The sequence below is a fragment of the Schistosoma haematobium genome, chromosome 2 (assembly GCF_000699445.3).
Source record: "Schistosoma haematobium chromosome 2, whole genome shotgun sequence".
In the NCBI taxonomy this organism is placed as follows: Eukaryota; Metazoa; Platyhelminthes; class Trematoda; order Strigeidida; family Schistosomatidae; genus Schistosoma; species Schistosoma haematobium.
This window is the reverse complement of record NC_067197.1, coordinates 22,127,881-22,144,697: the sequence shown is the minus strand read 5'-3', so window position 1 is coordinate 22,144,697 and position 16,817 is coordinate 22,127,881. Positions and strand designations below refer to the sequence as shown.

Below are 16,817 nucleotides of genomic sequence, written 5' to 3'. Positions count from 1 at the left end.
TGTATTAGTTTCGACATTACATATATTGGCCCTCATCATTGTCCAGTACTTGAAATATCGACAGTTGCTACCTTTGAAATTGGGACTTGTGTCTTGCAACGTTACATTTGTAGGTTTCATTGCCGGTTATTTCAAGTTTTAATTATTTCTCAAGTAACAACACACTATGTAGAATAATTTATTATCTAACGATATTATGAAAGTGTGATTTTATATATTAGGAAAATGATAAATTTCCCTAATCATTCAGTCGTGCTCTGTTAATGACTGTTCAGGATTTCTACGCCAAAGACTAAAGATTAGTTTCGGTTCTCTAAAATTCTGTCAATTCGAAAGTTTGTGTGGAACATCGCTTTAATCGATTTAATGTTTTTCAAATTTTACTTTTTATTCAATACATTCCATCCATTTCAAGATATGTCCTTCGTAACTGTCTGCAATACAGAAATTCTTTAGATAATTAGAAAATAAATAAATAAAGTGGTTTTACTTGGCGATACTATGGTTTTTTTTTAAAACTGAATTAGTCCCATATTTGAACGAAGTCAATTATATGAAACGCAACCTTAAGCGTGAACTTATAAGCAATATCTTATCCTAATAATTTGGAATTCTTAAACAATCCATTTGATTTAATATCCAAAGTGTTAGAAATCTGTTTCATGTACGCTTGTCATTAATGCTTTGTAAACACTAACCTTAAGAACTCCTACAGTCTAACCACCTTTCGGCAGTCAAATAAATAAGGCTCATATCAATCAATCATGAATTTTTTTATTATATGGTAACTGGTTCTCATCACAGTTTAATATCTGCAGAAATACCATTAGGTATTTAAAAGTATATAACAATAATCTACTCCTATTCTGGGTTTGTTTGGATGCATGTTACCATGATCCTTTTTAAATTCGGAATTAGAACATAGATGCATCAGTCAAGGTTTTGTACTGTTCATGTAATCACCACTAGGGAATATCTCCGGGAATCTGGAAACAATATTTCTCTACAGAATACAGGACTGCATTTCTTGTATCAGCAACTAATAAACTGATAATGACTTTCCTTTTATTTACAGGAATTGTTCGAATTCCTAGAATTACAAACTAGACGTGAAGTAGATGATTTAGACGCTATGCACAATCAAATCAAGAGATTCATACTCAAAAGTATGTGCTTTTTCCCCAGTGATTTGTTGTTTGATATTAAAGTTAAATGGTGCAATCAATTTTTAAAGGTATGTTTTGACTAATATACATTATATCCTCCTGGATGAAAACAGATTCACTTGGTATGTAGTCATGGGTCAATCTGAGTCTTGCAGGCGTTGTAGATTTTCTAGTCGGGGTTCATGGTATTATTGCAGTCAATAGTTTACTTTGTTAAGTGATCAGACACTAAGAATATTTGTTCAACTATGACAGTATATTAAGTTTTGACAAACGCTGTGGAAGGTGAAAATCAGCTTTTAACAAATCAAATATGATCACTTTTGTTTAAACTGTCTCAAACCTGATTAATCAGCTGGATTTACGGTGATATAACCGATTCAAATATATGTTCACCTTGTTGACTGTTTCTTTTCTGTCAACTGTGTGGGATTTTTCTGACAGACTGCAAGCACAACAGCGTATATCCTAATTCTCCTCAGTTCTTACCTTGTATCTTAGTCAGACAGCATAGGCATTTGGTTATGGACTAAAACCGAATTCGAAAATCTACATTCTTTCAAAACCAATACTATAGTACACTTGGAAGGTGGCTATCAAATTTTTATATTCTGAGAGGATGAATCGTGCTAGTGGCGTAACGCAGACGGTTAAAACGTCCTGATCGCCTACAATATGACGAATGTTTCTTTCTAAGGAATTCTAAAAAGAAATTGTACTACTAGCATTGCATCTTACTAACCCTATCTGTGGCATTCAAAATCCGTGGAAAATCAGATGTTTATAGTATTTTGAAGGTGACCCTTTAGTAACCCATCTTTTCACCTGTTGAAGAACAACAGTATGATTTCGCTATTGAACGGGAACCTCATCGTTTCGTACTGTTTTCGTTGATTTAACTGGTGTTGAAGGTTCTCAAGAAATAAGTGTTTCACCCAATGTATGTCGATGGTTTCATCAGAACAAGCAAGCTCGATCACCGCGTCATATCAACAAGTATTATCTAAAAGTTTCCGATCAAAGCAGAGAACTTAAACCACTCATTTACATTTCTGTCATTATCTTGTTATCAGATAACTAGATTAATATAACCAACAATATACTTCTAGTCTAATTAGATCATATGTTGCAATGCTATTCCACGTCAGTCGACAAAGTAGAGTTGTTTTTATCTTCCATACAGTACACATAAATAGCATCCTTTTATGTAGTAGCAAATACTTATGCAGTGTACTTACATCGTTCGGGATTATGTGATGATTTAATATACTAAATACTTGGACAGAAGCAGATATGATGACTACAAGGCTGTATATTACCTAAACATGCCTACTAAATCAAATAATTTTCAGTTTGATTTCAGTAAACAATGTTGTAAATACTTTTGTTGGATTAATACGACTGCTTTTTCAAAATTTTATCGTTTTTATTGTATACTACTATCTTATTTAATATTTATATCTACGTTTTGTCGGTTGGCTGATTAACTAAGCGATACTTCGTGTACTCAACTCTGAATTACGCGTTACTGTACATATGTTTGTGAGTAAATGTATATATTTTATATCAACTATCAAACTTTGCTTTATAATCAACTCGCCATCAGATGTTTTAAATGATATATATATATATATATATATATATATATATAATTTTTTGTTAATCTTCTAGTGGATAGTTACGAGATTGATCGAAACTGTAGTCTGTCGAAAGAAATGATACATAATCTGAATGAGCTTGGTTTACTTGCTTTGTGTATTGACAAAGAATATGATGGTCTTGGTTTCAGTACAACTCAATGGATGAGAGCTTGCGAAGCAATCGGTTTAGATGGATCTGTATGGACTACATTAACTGCACATCAGTCATTAACTGCCAAAGTTCGTAATTCTGCTGAATATTTAAATATTAGCTGATTATTTCATAAATTTTAGAAGGCTTGTTTTGTTGTTGAGATTTATGAAGTATTTATAAAGGAAACATATGTAATTAAATTAATACTTAATAAAATGAGTACAGCAAATTTATTACTCCATATTGTTGTTCATCAATGAGAAATTATATGAATAATACCATCTAAGATAAAGTGTGGATCCAGGATAAAATAATCTATTGTTTACGTCGTCTGACTTTGAATACATTCATAAATGCGATCAGTTGAAAATTTGATTGAGCAGTACTATACATTTTTCACATTAGTGAGTTGATTGGCAATAATGTTTCACATATAATTACCAACCAATATTTACATAGTTTTACTGTACAGTTGCATTATTGATAGGTCCAAAATTGAACATTATAATGGAATATTCATGTTCGTATTTCTATCTGTTAATTATGTTCAGGATTACTAAAGAACTTGTGATATTTAGATCAACACTTCCATTAAATCAATCTCTAGTCGTTTAGTTAGCATAGTGATGGTTTAATCTTCGTCTATATAATCTGGTAACGGTATTTTCTGATCATTCAAACGTTAATCGATTAAATAGAACAAAGATTTGTACTCTACTGATGTTGAAAGTCAAGTAATATAAACCAGTAAGCCATAAGTCTAATCTTATATTTGTAAAAAAAAGTAGGATGATGTGATCATTGTGTTATTTTATAAACATAACCGTCACTAAACCAATAGATCCCTCTTGTTTTTCTTTAAAAAAATATTAATGATAATGATAATAAACATATTTTTGTGATATCTCAACGATGAGTATCAAGTTGTATTTTTGACGCTTTTATTCTGAAGAAGCGTCTTGCATCAAGTCCTGAAACGTCAAAAAATACAATTTTTATTTATTGGAATATCACAAAAATATATGTTTATTATTTAATTTATACTCAATGTTCAATTTATTTAAAACTATCAAGTTTAACTTTGGTATTGATGCATACAAATGATAATAATGCTTGAAGGTCCGTGATAGTGGTCAGACAAGTCATATGTATTAATCGGGTTAATTTTGCATTTCCAATGGGCATATTATTATTATTACTTTCATTATTTTTAGTGAATTTATTGTTAATTAATATGAACTTAAAGAAACAAAAATCATATATTACCTGTTCTATATTCTTTTTGAATGCCTTGTATATGATTTGTACGATGAAAAGTTTTTTATTTTATTGATTAGTGTATTCACTTTAGAATATTTCTTTGTATGTTCGAGTAGAATAATCTCTTTGTAATTAATTTGTGATGCTCCTTTGATAACCAGATACATGTTTTTTTATTGTTTTTAAATGATCCTGTTTGTTTGAGAAAAGTGGTGATGCTGTCTGACTATTTAAAACTGATTCGAACTTTTTTATAATTACTTAAAACATAAGTGGAGTTAATCATTAGTGATGTTCAGTTAAATGGGTCTTGTAGAAGTCGATTCACTTTGCAGGTTGTATTCGTTGTTGATTGGTTCTAGTTGGGATACCACTAGGCTCCAGGAAACTCGGACAGCTGTTTTGCTTTAGTATTGGACTACTCAGAAATGCTCACACACGACCTTATCACGAATATATCTCAAGACCTGGTCTCTGTGAACGTTCAATCATTATAACTGCTGTTCGGGTGTTCAATGCTTCGATTTCAACTTTAATCAATTTGGGATGTAGCCCGACAAACATAAAATGTTATTAGTGACAATAGTTACACTTTCAACTTATTTAAACTTCACCAGTCACAACTTGAAACCAGAACTTCAGACCCACCCCAAAGTATGCCGCTCTGCAACTAACTGTTTGACACAACGTTTCTAATGGTTAGATGTTCTCTGAGAGACTGATGGACCTTGAGTTCAATTTTTGGTGGATCATGAGTACGCACTACCGAGAAGTCCCGTACTAGAACGAAACATTTATCCAGTCCTTCCAGGTTTCGAATGATGCCTCAATTGGGATTAATCTGTGACGAATACAACGTACATATTAATCATCTTACTAACTTTATGGTATTATATTTTGTCCTAGGCAATATCTTTACTTGGAACAAAGGAACAAAAGGCGTATTATTTACCGAAATTAGCATCTGGTGAATTTATTGGTGGGTTTTGTTTATCTGAAATTAGCAGGTTCGTTTTTAATTTTGTTCCTTTTTTGACAGTTTAATTAATTTGAATATTTTCTCAATTGAATTTATTAAACACTTTATATGTTTCAAGGATGATTATATTATTCAGGATGTTATTTATTTAGTATACTGCATGCAAGACACTAAACACGGTAGTCAAACAGTGGTCATTTTATGATATTTTAAACCCACTAGTCATTAAACGTTTATTAAATTACGAAATGTATTGTACTCACTAGACTAGACCATTCACTCAAGCACTCGTAAATTTCCGTCTTCGTATATTGTTTAAGGTTACCAAACAATTAAGTTGTCAAAACTGTCCCAAATCTAACTCAGCTATTTCGGAACCTCACACGAAGCTTTAGATATTCACATTCTGAATACGAAGCAAATCTGACTAGGACCTTGAAATACCTTATTACTTATGTACGTGCTATTTTAAAGGTACATACTCAATATCATATTTTAGTTCAAATGAATTATTCATTTGTTAATTCGAAATGACTTTCATGTACTTTCAGCTGTGATTTATGAAGCAATTGCATTCGGTTTTGCCCGTGTTGGCATTATGCTTACAAACTAATTTACTTTGGTATTCGGATGGTTCCCATCACTGAAAGAACTTCATCCTTAGTGGTTTTTCTATCGGCATAAAATTTTCCTGAAAATCACAATTATTTGTTTTTAAAATATTCATCACTGAATTTTTGTTGTTTCTTTCCTTAGTGGTAATGATATTCAAGCGTTGACTAGTTTAGCAGTTTTAAATGAAACCGATGGTCACTATATACTTAATGGTCATAAAACTTGGGTTACCAATGGTGCAGTGGCAGATGTTTTCGTTGTATTCGCTCGAACTCTCTCTAGTAATGTATGTAATAATTCTTTTTTGCCAATTAATAAATTCGGAAAAAAATTGGATTGTAAACTAAGAAGCTGAAAAACCACAAAAATGTTGTTTTTCCTTTGGTTTCAGACTTTACAATACTCTTCATTCTTAACTATTATCATAGCTAAAACCAAATACCATATCAGGTCTTGTGATAAAGCCAGCATATTTGGATATTCATTAGTTTTTTAGTGCAAAGCTTTAGGCGCAATGAAACTAAATTCGCACTATTTGACGACTGACGTACTTGGCATGGTTTGAAATCTGAAGGAATAATCAATTCACTCATTGCCTGTGTTAAGGCAATAGCTGTTGATCACTTTTGTGTAAATTTAAAGTTACTATTTCAAATTTTCGATAGTACTAGTAGACAAACTTGACATTTCTAATGTTCTTCATAGTAAATGCTTTCATAATATTTAATATATTCATCAACTTTGATTGTAACAAAAGCACATAATTTTAATATAGTCATTATTCATTTAAATTTAATTAAACATCCTTACTTGACCATCTCAGATTTAAAATTCTCGTTACATTACTAACCGGTTTTTCACTATCATTTCTAAATAAATCTGACACCAGATTTCCTAACTATTAAGAAGTCAATTACACAAATTACTAAGTTCTAATGTAGCGAACGAGAACCCAAAAGGGGATAATGGAATGTATTTGAATATAAACTTACAGAACATCTTAGTAAAATCTGAAAACCATACAGTAAATACTTAATTTGTAAAATGTTAATCAATTTTCTAAGACTTCATTGTTCTTTCGTTTCCATACTAATCATTGTTTGTCCTCGTTCTCTTCTTTGATCTCCTGCCTACAGACATTTCACTTCCAACTAATGATACATACTACTTATATCGAAATCAGTAGCACACACCACACTAGGATGTCCCGATTATTTGGGGAGCTTACATTTGAGTGCGCTTATTTTTATAATTCTTTAGCCGTTAACTAACTCCAATTTAATACTCATGTATGTTAATGATGATAAATATATCCTATATTGTTATCTTAACAATTTAAACTCTGTCCCCCAAATGCCCTGGTACGGCTGAGAGTGGGGAGGGTCCGCTCTCCCTCTCGAAATGCTCTCACATGGCCACGCGTACATAGCCTCTGCCAGGGAAGTCCTAATCACTACCTTCTCGTGGCGGGGATGTTGTTTACGAAAATAAGAGGACGAAAAGCGAATGTCCGTCGCTTTAACCGGATTCCAAACCAATGGTGCACATGGGCTCCAGTATCCTGCGGGAACAAATGGCGTATGAACCAATTGTTGGTCACCGGCTTCCATGGGACTGCATCTCCTTACGATGCTCCACTGCCTTGTGGATCAGACCTTCAGGTCGAAGGCTCGGGGAGTGGCCCCCTAAGAAAACCACCTGCTTCGGTTTGGGCACCCGGGCAGTATCACAGCCCTCACACATATCGAATGAGATTTGTGTGTCGTATATGTATTTGGTGCCTCTTTGTACCAATATCTATGTGTTGAAATAAATAAATAAATAAAATCTGTCCACCTTTGATATTTCTTGGACTTTTTTTTAGAATAATAATGAGATAACAGCATTTATTGTGGATCGGTCATTGGATGGTATTGAATGTGGGCCACTGCTGGATACTTTTGGTGCACGTGGATCAAATGGTATATATATAACTTATTTTATAGAGTATTTTTAATAGAAAGTGAAGCATGCATTTGTGAATGCCTTACTTAAAGGGAAGTTTTAAAAGATTTTTAAGAATGTCAAATTACCTCTTTTTTAATAAAGTACTCTTGTAAGCGGACAATAGTTAGACAAAAAAAGGTTTAGGATGAAGATTTATTAGGAACTCGATACTACAGTTGTTATTTACAGCTTATAGAACTAGACCCAACCCTAGTGTCTCAGACAGGAATTCATCTGCCAAAGTTATGTTTGGAAGAAGTATTCGCACTATATTTAACAGCCATGTCGCCATCTAAAACAGTGGATGGGGTGCAGACAGAATCAGAAGTTTTAATGTGGGTGATAAAGTATTTGTCAAGTCATGCCTTGGAAAAATCAACGGGAACCTGGAGTTATTGAAAAGAGAATGAGAAACGCTTCGTACAAAGTGCGTGGGACGTTCGGAACGTGAATCAGACACATCAATCAAATCCATAGATAAAAAAGAACAATGAACACGCTAGATAGACAAGTGAGATAAACACATACTCCAGTGATAGGAACTTCCAAGGACATAATGGAGAACAACAGGATGAAAGTTCGGAGTCGGAGGACACCAAAGAAATACGGAACGCTGCCGCAGACCAGTTGTCAAGTTACAAGGGAATCCCAGCAGAAGATCGTATTCCAGATGTTCATATGGCTTCGAAATGCTCAACAAGGCCTCCAGTGGCTCTTAAGTAGCCTAAGAGATTCCATCTAATCAGAACCGAATAGAGCCTTCTAGAGTATCAACGTGGTGTGCTACGATTGGACAATAGCATGACTTGCATCCTTGCAGATTAGCTGAATTATTATGATGTTATAGCCAGTACTAATAACTTTAAATACCCATGTTTTTCTGTACATTTCTGATTCTTACCCAGTGATCACTTCCCCTGCTTCTTGTCTTCTGATTTACGACTTTTGAGTCCTACATGTTCGAATGCCGTTAGTTGTATATCGTATTCTGCTGTTATTACATACAGGTTGTAACACTGGCAATGCGGATGCAGTATGTGGCAAGCCCATTTCACTATTGTATCATTTATCTAGTCATTGTAACTCAGACTCAATTCACTATGTTAATTTCGGTGTGTATGATCGAAAGTATGTCTGTACATTAACGCTTAAGCTATCTTCCTATTGGTCTCAATGTTCAGATAATCGATAATCTATCCACACCCGATTAACTCTCAAATATATATGGATTTTTAACAGACTCACACACACTCTCTCTGTTTCATCGTGTGCTTGCTCACCGTACGCTTGTGGATTATTATTATTCATTAACAATAAACTATCTCTATAACTGGTGTTCAGGCTTTTTAATAATCTCGAGTAAATTCGCAATTCTACTAGGAGATTAAGCCTACCTAAAATACTCAGTTACGGGATATTATTATTTGGAGTCAGATATAGAGGACATTAGCCTCAACATTTTGGTGACCCGCCTTTAGAACGCGCACCATTTTCCTACAAAGTCTGCTGCATTCTCCTCAAGAGTATCATAAAGAACTTCATATTGGAATTATTATTATAATTAATAACAATCCATTGACAGTCATAATAAATTCACTCATAATATTTTCCCTTTGGAATTATTACTGTATATTCTCATACATATACCCAAAGTGACAATTTTTTTTTTCGGTGAGTCTTATATATATATTTTTTGTTGTTATTTTTGATTTCTTCATATTGTATATTACAATCCTCGGCTTATTATTACTATTGCTTCTTCGTATCATGGCACTTGATAATTCGCTAAGCCTTTCATCTAAATCTATTTCCGTGGGTGCCATTTCTGTACCTTTACCTATTTTTAATCCACGAAAGGCTGAACTCTGGTTTGCTCGCTTAGAAAGCCTTTTTGTAGCAAACAAAATCACAAACCAGAGTACGAAATTTAGTTACGCAAATTCACTGCTGCCAGATGACGTCATTGAACAAGTGCCGGATGTCATTTTTAAGCCGGATCCTGACTCACCATTCGATTGTCTAAAAAGAGAGGTCATTCGTGTCACATCTCTCACCGACCAACAGACAATTGATCAACTTTTAGCCAACGTGGAGCTAGGTGATAATACACCGTCACAGTTAAAACGCCACATGACAAACTTATTAGGAAATCGTACAGTAGACAAACGTCTACTATATCAATTGTGGCTCAGACATCTCCCTCAAAAAATTCAACAGATACTAGCAATTGGAGACGAAGACGTTGATTTTGATAGACTAGCAGACATAGCCGACAGAATTTACGAACGGTCCAAGACTCACCTTGTATCTCAAATCCAATCAAGTTCAGCTGACGAGATCGCCGAGTTACGACGATCAGTTGATACCCTTACGAAACAGATAGCTCAGATCCAATTATTGAATGCCTCCCACAGCAAGTGTAGAGGAACATCCACAAGCCGTAGACGACGTAGTCCAAGCACTACTAGACACAACATTTGTTGGTACCATAGAACATATGGCAAACAAGCTAGAAAATGTACTCCGCCTTGTAACTTTGCAAGCACACAGAAAAAGGAACGTCAAGACCGTAGGTTAATGACGACTGCACTCACAGACCACAACTTTCAAGACAGTCGTCTATTATATGTTACAGACAAAAGAACCGGCACACAGTTTTTAGTCGACACTGGGGCAGAGGTTAGTGTAGTACCACCTACTGCACTCGAGAAAAACACACCTGACCCCAAACTAAAACTACAAGCTGCAAACAGGTCTGACATCAAGACGTACGGCAAAAGGCGGTTGCAATTAAATTTCGGTCCTAAATCTAATTTTTCATGGAGTTTCATCATAGCGGACGTCCTCGTTCCTATAATCGACATTGATTTTCTGCAATTCCACAAAATACTGGTAGACGTCAGAAATAGGAAACTTGTCCTTGCCGAACAAAGTAAAGAAATTAGAGGATTTATATCAAATGAGACTTCCATACATTTATTAGTTAAACCTCGTCACGAGAACGACAAATACGTCAATTTACTTAATCAGTTTCCAGATTTATTACGACCGAGTTTCAAACACGACAAACCGACGCATACCGTCGTACACCACATAAAGACAGAGGGTCCACCAGTGTTCGCACGTCCAAGACGCCTTGATCCCTCTCGTCTGGCTATCGCAAAGAACGAATTCAACAAAATGGTTGAGTTGGGCATCATACGCCCCTCCGATAGTCCGTGGGCATCACCGCTCCATATGGTACCTAAGAAAAACTCTTCCGAAGTTAGACCGTGCGGTGACTATAGAGCTCTCAACAGCCGGACCATACCAGATAGATATCCTCTCCCACATTTGCATGACTTCACTCATAGCCTATCTGACGTGTCGATCTTTTCGAAAATTGATCTCGTCCGTGCTTACCATCACATTCCGATTCATCCAGACGATGTTCCTAAAACAGCCATTACTACCCCCTTTGGACTATACGAATTCGTCCGTATGCCTTTCGGATTAAGGAATGCTGCACAAAGTTTCCAGCGTTTTATTGACCAAGTGGTACGGGACTTACCGTTTGTGTATGCTTACATAGATGACCTACTTATAGCAAGCAAAGATGAAAATGAACATCTAACTCATCTGAAAATGCTTTTTGAGAAGCTAAACGAGTATGGGTTAGCGGTCAATCCTGACAAATGTGAGTTCGGAAAACAATCCCTCACCTTTTTAGGTCACGTACTTGATAAGCAAGGCATTAAACCAGTTCCTGAGGAAACACAAGCTATCAAAAATTATCCTTTGCCTGATTCATTCAAGAAACTACGACGTTTCCTTGGGATGATCAACTTTTACAGACGTTTTATCCCTAAATGTGCAGACTTAGCAAAACCACTAACTGATTTATTAAGGGGACGAGCTAAATCATTAGCAATGACACCGCAAGCAATTCAAGCATTTGATCAGTTGAAAAGCGCTTTAAGCACAGAGGCATTACTCGCACGACGAAAGGTTGATGCACCTTTAGCAATAATGACCGACGCTTCTAACGTAGCAGTAGGTGCTGTACTTCAGCAACGTGTCAATGAACAATGGCAACCCCTTGCATTTTTCTCAAAAAAGCTAAACGCAACGCAAACGAAATATAGCACAATCGGTAGAGAACTGTTGGCTATCTACTTAGCCATCAAACACTTTCGCTATATGTTAGAAGGCAATTCTTTCACGATATATACTGATCACAAACCTCTAACTAAGTCCTTGATGCACAATCATGATAAATATAGTCCGCGCGAAATTCGTCAACTAGAATTCATTTCACAATTTGCAGCTGATATACGCTATATTAAAGGCAATGCAAATGAGGCAGCAGATGCACTATCGAGATTAAATATCAATACCTTCTCGATCCCTGATATAGACTATCAAGAAATGGCAAAGCATCAAAAGCTCGATACGGAGCTACAAAAGCTTTTGCAGTCTAAGGAAACGAAATTATTATTCCAAAACATCCCCATAAACAACAAGGACACCTTAACTTGTGATACCTCAACAGGTAAAACTCACCGTTTTGTACCTTACGGTATGAGACGAAATATTTTTGAGAAAAAACAGACAACTGTAAAACCGTCTAAACCTGCAGCAGAGCAAGCACCATTCAAACTACCTGCAACAAGCAACACTTCAAATCAAAGTTCAGCAGCAGCACAAACTACAACAAGATCAGGAAGAAGAGTACATTGGCCAGATAGGTATGTAGCAACCACTATATTTATCTAGACCAAATCCTGAGACTACTCTTATAACACATAAAAATCCTACTTTATTTTGATTACTATTTTTTTTATTTATTGGCCCCACGGATCATCATTATGCTTACATTTTAACTTCATACAATTCATTAATGTTAAATATACACTTGTATATACATGATATGAAACGTTTCAACACACAAGCTGTTATTACAATTTTACGCTTACTCATCATATTGAGTTGTACTTTTATTTTAAAAACAGTTCCGTTCATTATCTCTTTGTCGAACATAGATGTTAATCCAATTTTTTTTGGTACATAAAAACATCAATGTTCTGGATGGGAGCTTATGTGGCAAGCCCATTTCACTATTGTATCATTTATCTAGTCATTGTAACTCAGACTCAATCCACTATGTTAATTTCGGTGTGTATGATCGAATGTATGTCTGTACATTAACGCTTAAGCTATCTTCCTATTGGTCTCAATGTTCAGATAATCGATAATCTATCCACACCCGATTAACTCTCAAATATATATGGATTTTTAACAGACTCACACACACTCTCTCTGTTTCATCGTGTGCTTGCTCACCGTACGCTTGTGGATTATTATTATTCATTAACAATAAACTATCTCTATAACTGGTGTTCAGGCTTTTTAATAATCTCGAGTAAATTCGCAATTCTACTAGGAGATTAAGCCTACCTAAAATACTCAGTTACGGGATATTATTATTTGGAGTCAGATATAGAGGACATTAGCCTCAACAAGTATTTAAGTCATATTCTGAATAATTTCTATTTAGCTTACACTTTGTTCAGTTTGTTTTTTTATTCATGGATAGATTTATATTTAAAATAAACTTTATGATAGAACTACATTGAATCAACAGTAGATTGCTAATAATAGAAAATAGTGTTTTACAAACAATATTTCAGTGCAACAGTTTAAATGAAGCTCAGGAAAAAAATAATTAGCTTTCTATATATATATATATATATATATATATATATATATATATATATATATATATATATATATATATATATACCATGATATCCACATGCATGAGGTCACTGACAAGTGGACTGAGTCATGTTGGTAGGTGTAGACTACCTGGTTGGGGACCGCGAGATGATAGCAACCGATGGTTAGAGACCCTGAATGACATGGCTCGAAATCGTTTGCAATGGCGCAGGTGCATCCACTCTTTGTGTTCTCCCAGATTTTTATCTCATTATTCCTCCTTGTCTCTTTTTTTCTCTTCCCAAATTTATTTCACTGGATTATACTCCTTGAATAACATCTTCAAACCCTAATGTTTCTGATTACTGCTTATACTCTTATTACCTCTACCACTACGGAATTTGAATCGACCACTGCATCTCTGTGCTAAGGTGGTGTGGCAACTCGAACTGATGTACGTACGTACGTACGAAGTTCTACGTTGTTACTGACTGACTGACTGATAGTGCGAAGGATTAAGCATCTTAAATATGGTTAGAAAAGGAGGTACTTATGAAGGAATACTGAAACTCTAGATCTAAGGCTAAATAAAGAACAAATTATTCTTCGTCATTGATAAGTTCTGAGTCACGCTGCCTAACACTCCCAATTGTTAATCTCAGTTGTCGTGCATACTCCAAGTAATCTTTATAGATTATATCTAGTCATAAATCTTGACTGTTAAATAGTCTCAAACTAGGTTGAAAAAGTTATTTAGTGCTCCTCGATCTTCAGTTGTCAACTGTTTGTAATAAAAATTACCTTGAAAATTTTTTAAATGTGTTTTATTGATAGAATTTTCTATCAAATAGTTTGTCCTATTATATTTACTTTCGTTAAGCAACTGATGTCTTTTTCAAGAACGTGAAAGTTCCTAAGAACAATTTATTGGGTAAACATGGCGATGGGTTTAAGGTAAGTTTAAATAATTTCATTGAGTAGTTTTTGAAACTTAATCTATTTAGTGTCTTTATTAAAATTTTAAACACCACTTAGCAATTGATTTGTTTTAACTCGCAACACTTCGTCCACGCTCTTAACCTATTTAAAGGCTAATTACGCCGGTGAACAGTGGATCATTCTAGATTGAGCGAAAAACCGTTCATTAGTCATCATTTCTCTGGAAAATTCGAGATATTTGCATTATGTGAGTTTATTTTAAAACGTCCCAACTTCCCGGTAGTAACTTGCTAAAAGGAAAAACATTTATTCCAGTGGACAAAATATTATTTACTACATAATAATAACTCCTAGCTGTAAACTGAATTTTAGCAACTTATTAAAAGGTATAGTGAAAAATATTCTCAACGACTTTGGTTACACATCAATCACTCATTATTAAATGGTACGTAAACGTTTTTACTGACTTAATAGAAAATCTCTTATTTTCTCCATTATTCGAAAATGTAATGAGGTTAAATAACCAAGAGCAGCAGATTCTCATGTTCTGTTTTGTCTCCATAAAAAGAATAATCTTGGTCTTCTGTTATTCTAAATCGAATATGAAGTTAGGTACTTTTATTGAGATAGTTTTGTTTTAACTGAATTCAGTTGGAAGGTAGTCGACAAGAAACCCTTGACCTAGGTTTCATGCCATTAATCACTCGTCAGTAGAAGGTACTTATAATTTTGTTGGAAAAATTGCTCTGTATTAGTAGTTCGGATCATAATATATCAAAAGTTGAATAAAAATGGATATATACGTATATACCACTGTATCAGTTCAAAGTTCAAAACTGTTCTGTTTTTTGTCGAACTTTTATATTCTGGCTCTAACTCCGTGCACAAAGTTGTGAATGATCACTGCGAAGAAGTTCTAGACTGATACTAAGTAGATGTATCTGGCTCTCCCTTGTTTTTCAATAGTTCTCCTGCTGAAGTTAGTCAGTGTCTAAAATTAATTTTAGAGTAATATTAATATTAATTAACTGTCTATCTCCCTTCAAAGTATCTTATCATTAAAGCTACTTAGAGTCAGTCAGTTATTAACAATGTACCTGGTACAGGCGTATATCGGCTGAAGTTGAGACAACTTACATTAGTGGAATACGAGATTAAATTAAAAACCTGGAATACCAGATAAAAAAAATACCATCTTCAGTGTGAGATTATACATGAGAACCACATTAATCAAAAGAATTGAAAATGGTCGAAAAATAATAGTTTAAAATGACTTCATGTTAAGGAAAGTAGCAAATAGTTAGCCATTCATTATGTAGATCGATCGGAGAAATTACTGCTTATACTAAAATTCAAGTTCAGGTTATTTCGTTTTATCGTAACAAGTGAAATGAATTTTTTTTTTCAATTTTGTTTAAGACTAGATCATTTTATATCAGGTATTTAACATTATGCCATTATTGAGTGTCATAACTCTAACCTATGATTTTGAGTACCATCTACTAATTAGTTTACTGTGTTATTTGCCAAGTAGCCTTATAAGACTCAACATCTTCATATAATATGTTTGGGGTTGACATATCAGATAAGACGTTATTAACGAAAGTCCTATCTTGATTTAATGAATTTGATCATCATTGAAACTCTGCAGGTACGCCCTACTAACTAGCAGGAAACATAGGTTAAGCGTTTCTCGTCGACTACCTCCAATCACTTAACGCTGAAAGTTAAGGCTCTGCACTGGCTATTTCTTAACCAATGGTAAATCCTGTTTATTTCTGTTTGTGTTCAAACATTGTTTTGAAATCTCTATATTTTTTTTAACCAACAGTTAAACTGAGTAACTTATTTATTCCCTTCTTTTTATTAGGCAGCTCAAAATGTTTTAGTTCTTCATCGTTTGAATACTGTAGCCTCTGGTGTTGGTGTACTACGTTATCTTCTTTCATATACTGCTGAACATTGTTTACAACGTCATCAGTTTGGAAAACCAATTGGTGATTATTCTAGAGTAGAAGAAAAATTATCTGAAATTGTTTTAAATCTTTATGCAATGGAATCAGGATTATTCTATTTTAGCGGTTTACTAGATGCGCAACCATCACGTAATCTTTCCTTAGAATTAGCTGCTTTAAAAGTAAGATTTTTTCCCCGTGGATATTTCTTCTGGTAATTTATCACGTCCTTTTCTATTTTGAATATACATTTTGAACCGTTTTACAAATAAGAAAATTGAACTACGTCATTTTTTGCCATGAACTTTATTTTGGACCCTGAAGTTAAGCAGGAAGTTGCGTCATACTTGTTTGAACTGGTAATTTGTACATGAATTCTAAGAGATATTGATGTAATATAACTTACACTAACCGTGTTGCTGTTGT

The 16,817-nt window shown here is 34.3% G+C and overlaps 1 protein-coding gene across 1 annotated transcript in view; it reads left to right on the top strand.

Moving 5' to 3' along the window:
- The window catches only part of ACAD9 (acyl-CoA dehydrogenase), a 41,600-nt gene that overhangs the window by 18,493 nt on the left and 6,290 nt on the right, over window positions 1-16,817 (top strand). The window contains exons 8-14 of the mRNA XM_051214632.1: window positions 1,076-1,166; window positions 2,838-3,046; window positions 5,127-5,227; window positions 5,956-6,100; window positions 7,679-7,775; window positions 14,378-14,451; window positions 16,307-16,573. The gene's annotated coding sequence lies outside the window, so the exon portion shown is untranslated. The remainder of the gene's footprint in view (window positions 1-1,075; window positions 1,167-2,837; window positions 3,047-5,126; window positions 5,228-5,955; window positions 6,101-7,678; window positions 7,776-14,377; window positions 14,452-16,306; window positions 16,574-16,817) is intronic.